At 42.7% G+C, this 8518-nt stretch overlaps 1 long non-coding RNA gene across 1 annotated transcript; it reads left to right on the plus strand.

Annotated features, from left to right (window-relative positions):
• The first annotated feature begins 3397 nt into the window (after window positions 1–3397).
• LOC146821883 (uncharacterized) lies at window positions 3398–4795 on the plus strand. Its single transcript, XR_014962783.1, has 2 exons — window positions 3398–3649; window positions 4361–4795. It is a non-coding gene; the product is annotated as an uncharacterized LOC146821883 (long non-coding RNA).
• Window positions 4796–8518: the final 3723 nt, after the last annotated feature.

The raw sequence follows: 8518 nt of genomic DNA on the forward strand, positions 1-8518 counted from the left end.
TGCTTTGCACCACTTGGACAAAGGATGTGGGTATGAACTGAATTCTGCATGTTTTACAAATCGCTATATTAACTTACCTGTGAACAAGGGCTTTGTTAACCCAAAACGTGTCAGGACTGAAATGGTTAATTTTATTAAGTGAATTCACCGGATGTCTCTCCCGCTACCAATAAAGTTTGTTGTATCAGTCACTGTAAAATGCTGGACTTGGGAGACTTGTAACTGTTGTCCAGTCCTGGTTCTGGTTTTGAAAATATGGTCATCGTGTTTACACCTGAATGCCCATCACTCTCTTATCTTTATCGGAAGGGTGGGAGCCAGAGGTGAGGAAATTAGCTGGAACAGGAGATAGGACATTCATTCTTTGTGATGCTTTTCTCTGTCATCAGTCCTGTACACTGATAGCATCAGAGTGAATTGCTGTGGTCTACACGAGCCAAAAGATTGAACTGTACTGCAGGACTCCCTTTAGGCAGAAGCAAGTCTCCCACCAGACCAGATCCCCTGCCCCCTCTTTAGTTGACAAGGTTTGCAGAAATGCAGACAGTACAAATAATCAATCAATCAATCAATCAATCAATCAATCAATTATAAGAGGTGTTTATCCTGACATCCATGTTTTAGAATCCTTATGAATTGTGTTGCATTTTCCTATTCTATGTTATAAAATACTTGCTACTACAGCACATCTGAACTTGACTGGCCTCGACTACCTCTTATTTGTTAATATGATAGACTGATTGTTCAGAGTTTAGATTTTTACTTCAACCTGTCATTCCTGTTTTCTATGACTGTTGCTGTTTCTCCATTTTGCCCTTATGTTATTGTTCTTACATTGAATAGATTACAAACTTCATCTTCTAAGTGATTCTTTCTTGGTTTACAACTGCATCTGCTGAAGAACTCCTCCTCACCAGGAAACCCCCTCTTTGTTTGTTGGTGGAACAGCCATCATCATCAACTTGAACAGTGTGAACTATTGATTTTTATAGGAACTCTTACTGGGACCAGGAAACAATTTGTATTCACATTAATATTAAAATCTGAGTTTTTTCCTAAACTGCCTCTCCTACTGGGCAGGATCCACCTGAGCCAAGTACAGGTTTGTCTTCTTCCTACCTAAAAATATTTGTATCCAATGTCAAATTCTGGTGCTAAGACATATCCCATCTTTTTACAGTCTCTTGGTCATCTGGGTCCTGGCTTTCTTTTTTCAGTTGAAGGTTCTTATTGCCTTATCTGTTCTAGCTGGTGGTTACTTAAGCCACAAGGTGAGTTGGACTTGTCTCAGGAGTTCCTCCAATCTGACCTGTTGGCGATGACTCAATTTGTGATCTTGACTTTTACTAGGCTGAATTCTGGGTACTAAAGCTGTGTGTAATGACACTCTAGTACCCATGGTTTTGAACACTGTCAGTGGACATAGGCATTCTGGCATTGTGGTGTTTTAACTAGAGCAATGTTTCACAAACTGTAGGTCACCACCTCCTGGTGGGTTGTGAGTAGATTTTTGGTGAAGTGCAAAAGTTCAAGAAATAAATAAAGACTGTTAGTGGCCATTTCAATGGAAAAGGTGCTGTTTGTAAATGACAGCGGACTGCCACATGATGCTTTAGTTATAAAAAAGAATGGCCTGCTTCATGTCCAGTAACGCACAGATGAGTCGCAAAAGTTTGTTGTTCTTAAAATTAGGTCGTGATTCTAAAAAGTTTAGGAAGCACTGAACTAGAGAACTGGTGTGGGTGCAAAAGCAGTTGTGCCTTGAACTGTACTGTCTTAAGCTGAAGGGTCTGGATACAAGATGTGGTACTTGGGCATTGTTGTGAGTATGGCTCAATTCTGTCTATCTGGATCTGTGGAACTATGAGACATGTGGCTTTATGGCACGTATATCTATGGGTTTGAGATATAGAGTGTGGAATTATTCCCTTGCTGGGTTTGTGGGGGTCTCAGGTTATTGGGGTTGAGCCTGTCAGTTGTGAGTGTGCTGCACCATGTTCTGAACGTATGTGGTCTGGGATCTGGAAATGTGGTATCTGAAGCTAAGTGATCTCTAGAAGTAGAGTCCGTAGCTGTGTGGTATTAAACTAGAGATCTAGGGGCTATCAGGCACATGCATCAAACCTTTTTGCGATCGCAAACGGTGCGAATCGCAAAAATAGGCCGTTTGCGATCGCAAAAGTCAGTGTTGAAATGCATCAACTGTATATTTGCGAAAATCCATTTTTTCGCAAATATAAGGAATCGCAAAACATTCTGCGAATCAAATAGCGAATCGGTATTAGCGTGTCCCAATTAGCGAATCGCAAACAACGATTCGCTAAATGTATGCATGACAAATCGCAAATAGCGATTTCCATGAAAATCGCAAATTAGCGATCGCTAAATAAGAAGGATCACAACCAGGTGGTAATCATGAGTGCAAATCACAGACAGGTGAAAACCAACTGAAACCCATTTAAACACACCCAGAATGAGCCAGCACTGTTCACAATGGCAGGGATTTACCTGATGGCGAGGAGGATGAGGCTGCAGGCTGCCGCACAGAGACGGAGGCGAATGAATGAGCGCATCTTCAGAGTCCGCATAACTTTGCTAGGCCAGCAAGAGGATGAGATATACGACAAGTATAGGCTCAATGCAGCAATGATCCATGATCTAATCAATGAATTGGACCCCATAATGCAACGACAGACACGTAGGACCAATGCCATCCCAACGCATGTGCAGGTCCTATGTTGCCTACACCTTCTGGCGTCAGGCAGTTTTCAGGGGGTCATTGCTGTTGCGGGAGGTGTGTCACAAAGCGCACTTTCAAGAATATTGAAAGCATTCCTTGATGCCATGATGGCCGTGATCGGGTCTCATATCAAGTTCCCTACCACCGCGCTTGACCTTGCAAAAACCAAACAGGAGTTCTACCAGATAGCTCGTTTCCCACATGTTTTGGGTTGTATTGATTGCACCCACGTTGCAATATGTCCCCCTGCAACACAGGAATATATATATAGAAATAGGAAATGTTACCATTCCCTCAATATTCAGGTCGTTTGCAATGCCAAAAACATTATCACTGACATTGTTGCGCAATTTCCAGGGAGTGCACATGACTCTTATATCTTCAGGCAAAGTGGCATACACACCCGTCTTGTCAGGGGAGAATTTGGAGAGGGACATCTGCTTGGTAAATATGTGTTATAGTTTATCACTGTCATTGTACGTATGTCAATGTGAAGCTGCCACTGACTCTTTGCTCCATTACATGTAGGTGACAGCGCATACGCCTTGCGTAATTACCTAATGACGCCTTACCTCAATCCCACAACTGCCAATCAACAGAGGTACAATGCAGCACATATTTCGACAAGGAACATCATAGAGCGCACATTTGGGCTGTTGAAGAGCCGATTCAGATGTCTACATAAGACCGGTGGAGCACTGAAGTACAACCCTGAACAATGCTGCAAGATAGTAGCGGCATGTGCCATGCTGCACAACATAGCGACAAGGGGAGGAATGGACATCGAGGTGTCTGACAGCGATTCGGAGGATGGGAACCAGCAAGTGCCACAACACCATGCAGCACAAGGGGCAGGCGCAGCAGAAGGGCGTAGGAGAAGATTTGACATCACACAAAATTATTTCTGAGGTGAGTAATGATGACACAGAAACTGACTATTGCTATCAAAGTATTCTTTAATTAAATAAAATTGCCATGAGTGTTCAAGCACACTTGTAATCTGACCAGTGCAATGGACATAAGTGGTTTGCAAATGTCAATTCACTTGTCAGTCTGTGAAAAGTCAAATCCAAATAAATGGTTACGTCACCATAGTGGAATGCACTTGTACATGCCAGTCTAGCGCTTTTTCCCACGAACACCCAGACGCCTGTCAGACCCAGCATTGTCATCCGTTATGTTGGAAGCGGCGGGGGTACTGCTGCGTGTGTTGCGTCTTCCTGCAGTGCGGACTGGAACTGCCACACTACTTAGGCTTGAGCCACCCTCACTACCCTCTTCGGGCGTCGAATTGTTGGCCGCAATTGTGGAAGCATTTAGCAAATCAACTGCATTGGTGACCTGGTCCAGTGCTTTAGCCACATCGCCGCTCCAATGGCACATTTCAGTTTGCATGGTCACAGACCTACGCGCCAGCAGTGCAGTTGTCGTGGCCAATCTATTGTTTGATTTAGCAAACATTTTCAATTGCAGCATTAGTTGACGATGCTGTCTCTTCTGGGATACATTTCCCTCATGCATCACCTTGCTCAGTTGCTGCACACTTTCTGACAGTACTGCTATGTTGCTAGCCATCTTGCCAACTTGCAATTGTACTAATCGTGTGTTTTTTGTCTGCAGGCGCTGCATACGGAGCATCTGTCCCTCAAGACCACCCCAGACATCACTTGGTTGCTCCTCCTGCTGTGTCCTGAGTGCTCTTCCTCTCCTACGCCGGGCTCTGTGATTAGTTCTGGGGACCTGTGGTTGTGTTTTTGTGATGGAAGTTGTCTGGCCATGGCTGCCACCTGGTGTTGCATCAGCCTCATCATCTTCACACTCCATGGTGACTAGGGATGGAACAGTAGCCCTGCGTGACTTTGTTGGACGTGAGGGATTTATTTGCACCACAGGTGTGTCCATCTGTTCACCTGCGCTGGTGTCCTGCATGTCTGGGGAATCGCTATCCACATCTTCTACACGTTGCGCATCTGTGAGGTGAAACAGTGCAACACTGTATTATTTCATGTCTGTGATATTAATTGCACAGTAATAAATATCTGCCTTTGTAAATGATTTTATACTCTATTAAGCTTTTTTGGGTTGTTACTCTGAGATTTGACATTTTAACTGCTTGACCTGACTACATCTCCCATAATGCCCCTCACCTACTGAACGCATTGTGTACTGGATGTTCAGGGTCTGCACTTGGGCTGTACTGTGGTCGAGTTCTACCTTTACATTTTGTAACACTAAGAAAACATACATTCATCTTACCTTCAGATGTGTTTGCTGCTCCGGACGTGTCCAGCTGGGTCACACCAACAACAGCTTCTGGCTGGATGGTGGATTCAATCAAGTCCTCCATGGGAGTGTTCCCAGTGTCTGTTGGTGTTCCCCCTCCTGTCTTCTTTGCCTCCTTCAGGCGGTCAGCTATGCGCACCTTAGCCCGACTGCGCAAGTCGTACCATCGTTTTTTGAGTTCTTCAATGGTGCGGTGTGTCACCCCAATGGCATTGACCCTGTTTTGGATCCGGAGCCAGATTTTCCTTTTCTCCTGCTCTGCCACTTTCAATGATGCCTTTCCAAACAGCTTGTCATGGCTGTGGACTACTCCCTCAATGAGGGTGTCAATTTCTTTTTCTGCAAATTTAATTTTGCGTTTCCTGCCTGTTTGGCTCTCCTCTGCTGTTTGTGAGGCTTCCATTTGATATCACAAGTTTCTCTTCTGTCTCTGTCACACTCCTGTTCTGCTCCCAGAGCCAGCTCCCTCCTCTCCCTGACACTGTGCACTGGAAATGAGGCTGGTGCTGCTCACTTCCTGGTTGTGATGTCATCAGGATGCATCAAAAAGCGACTTCGGTATTAGCGATTTCGCTAATTGCGAAATCGCTAATAGCGAGTTCGCAAATGCCGAAATCGCAATTTATTTAGCGATTTTTAGCGATTCGCAATATTCTCGCAATGTTTTTGTTGCATCGTGTTTTGCGAGTCTTTATTTGCGATTCCTTAAAATTCGCAAATAAGGACTCGCAAACTCTCTTTTTGATGCATGTGCCTGTATGACCTAGGGCGTTGATTCTGGAGCTGTGGGTCTGAAACTTAGAGATCTTACATAATATGGTGTGGGGTAAATTGGCTCTCTGATGCTATGCAGCCTAAAACTGTGAAGTCTGGAATTAAATGATCTGGAGCTGTGGGGCCTGGAGCTGAAGGGTGTGATGCTGTTGGTTGAAGGCCTGAAGTGTAGGATATGGTGCCATAGACTATAGGGATATGGAGCTATGCATGTAGAGATGAGTTGTTTATAATTGTGGAGCCTATACTGTGCTGTCTGGAGCTCGGTCATGCCATTAGTAGCCTAATGCACCTCTGGTGCTACTTGTTTCTAACTTTTTTAAACTTTACTTAGGAACATTTAAAGGTGTAGAAAGTTGTTTTTTGGAAAGGGGATTAAAAGTGGAAAACAGTATGAATGTTACAAATACATCCAGTCAATGTTGAGGAGAATTTAAAGAAAATAAGAGAAGTCAGTCAATATCTAATAATAGTGTTGATCTGTTACCAATAAACTCTTTCTTTCTCCCTTTTATACCAGGATACCGGGCAACACCACCTGCATGCCATTGATTTAGAGGAGATTTCATATACACTTAGAACTTGACAAACTGGTTCATGGAGACATAATTAGTTGATTTACTAAACATGAAGCTACCACGTGGGCACAAGATAGGTGTATTTTCCAGACGTGACATCTTATTTTTAGGGAAATAATTGGATTATCATCTAAAATAAGTAGTTAATTGTTGACAAATTGAGTTTATTTTCAATTAATTAAAAACTTATGATTGGATCATTTTATTTGTTTAACTAACAGTGATAAGCTGGTACCTGTGAACAATAAAAATAGCATTCTGGTCAGAAAAAGGTAAGCTGGAGTTTAGGATCAAAAATAGTTTTTACTAAACATTGTACTTTGGGAACTTCTACTAAACATATTACGTTATTTTGGGGACAAAATTAGTGCCTTCACATAGCATTTAATTCTGTTTGAGTGATCATTTCTGCTGATTTGGAATTATGTTAATAGAGCAATTCTTTAGTATTACAAATGTACTAATTACTGCTATGTCAATTGTTTTATGGTGAAAGCATTGAAGAATTCATGAGTGTGCTTTCAAAACTGCTCTTGGATCCTTGGCCATCTAAGCAACTTATTTGCAAACTGGAAAATGCACCACATGGCCCTATTCTTTTCAAATTTGTTTCAAAGGAGAAGACTACAAGTAATTTTGGACAAATAATATTGCACACCACTAGTTTAAAAGTTCATCAACTGCGGCACACATTTGAGAAGTGTTAGACTGTCATCCCTAAACTCTGGCTTCAGTACTTCTGATGGAGAAATGGCTGCTATCTTTGTGACACAGATAACTTATGTTGGTGAGTAATTTACACATGCAATTTACTCTTACACTTTTGAGTAACTTTACTACTTCTGGCTATTCACAAAATCTGAGTGTAAAGTTATGCAAAATGGTAGACGTACATGTCTCTGCCCCCTGGAAAAAAAGGTGGAGGCAGCTTTACAAATGTAAGTTACTGCTGTCAACAAGGCCAAGCACTTGTCATACAAAACCCTCCCATAGAAAGTGATGGAGATTGGGATTTAAAATTACCACATGCCAGGGTGAATAGCGCCTGAGTTTATTAACTAGTCTGATCACCAGTCAAGAATTGCATATGTTTTTTATCACATGTGCTAAATAACAAGTGATCTATTTATAGCATGTGCTACATACTGCTGGTGATATTTACCACATGCAAAAAATAACATATGTGGTAAATCATATGTAATTAGAAGTATGCGAGGTCATTGAAAAACAGTGGAAAACACCACCTTAAAAATCTGTACTATGGGTTTAGAGTCTAATTGGGTGCCCATTACTCGTGGAACAATGCAGGGATGTCCCTGCTCCCCTTTGCTGTTTTCGTTATACATTGATCCTTTTATAAAAATGTTGGAAGCCAGTAGTAAGATCGAACTGGTGATACTCCAGCAAGAACATTATCGGGTGCTGGCTTATGCAGATGATTTAGCCATTGTTAGTCCTAACCCTTTCACAAGATACCTTGGCTCCCCCCTCACTTCTGCTCTACAGAGTCAGAGTTGCTGGTTCAGTTTGACAGAACTTCGTGTTCTGTTTCCCCATATAGTAAATCATAGTAGGTTCCCCATGCTCTCCACACTTTGTTGAATTTCTTGGTGCACCTCCTTGAAACCTCACAGTCCCCCCAGTCTCCCAGCTGATACATGGGTGACTTTCCCCAATTAATACGATATCGTGAGGTCGTCCTCCAAGGCCCCTCGATTCGTTCAACTCCAATACTGGTAGTGGAACCTCTCCTAGGAATACCTCAATATCAGTGTCTAATCAATCCCTCCTAGCTGCTTATAACCATTTATAATATTGAGGAAATATCTCTTCTATTTCCTTATCAATACTGATTATACCACCCACTTCATTCTGCACCTCCATGACCCATCTCGCCCCTACTGTCTCCTACCCAGCCATGTCAGAAGGTGACTTGCCTTATCCCCTGTTTCATAAAGTTTCTGCTCTTTCATGAGTCAGTGAGTACCTGCTGCATTATATGTGAGACTGCTGGACTATTACCTAGTTGCACCTAATTTTAGGTATGTCTGAGGGTCTCTTCTTTGGGTCCATGGAGGAGATTTTGCTCTACCTCCTGCACCTCCAGCTCCCTCCATCTCTTCTGGCAGGCCAACATGATCTG

Source organism: Triturus cristatus, chromosome 6 (genome assembly GCF_964204655.1).
Source record: "Triturus cristatus chromosome 6, aTriCri1.1, whole genome shotgun sequence".
Taxonomy (NCBI): domain Eukaryota; kingdom Metazoa; phylum Chordata; class Amphibia; order Caudata; family Salamandridae; genus Triturus; species Triturus cristatus.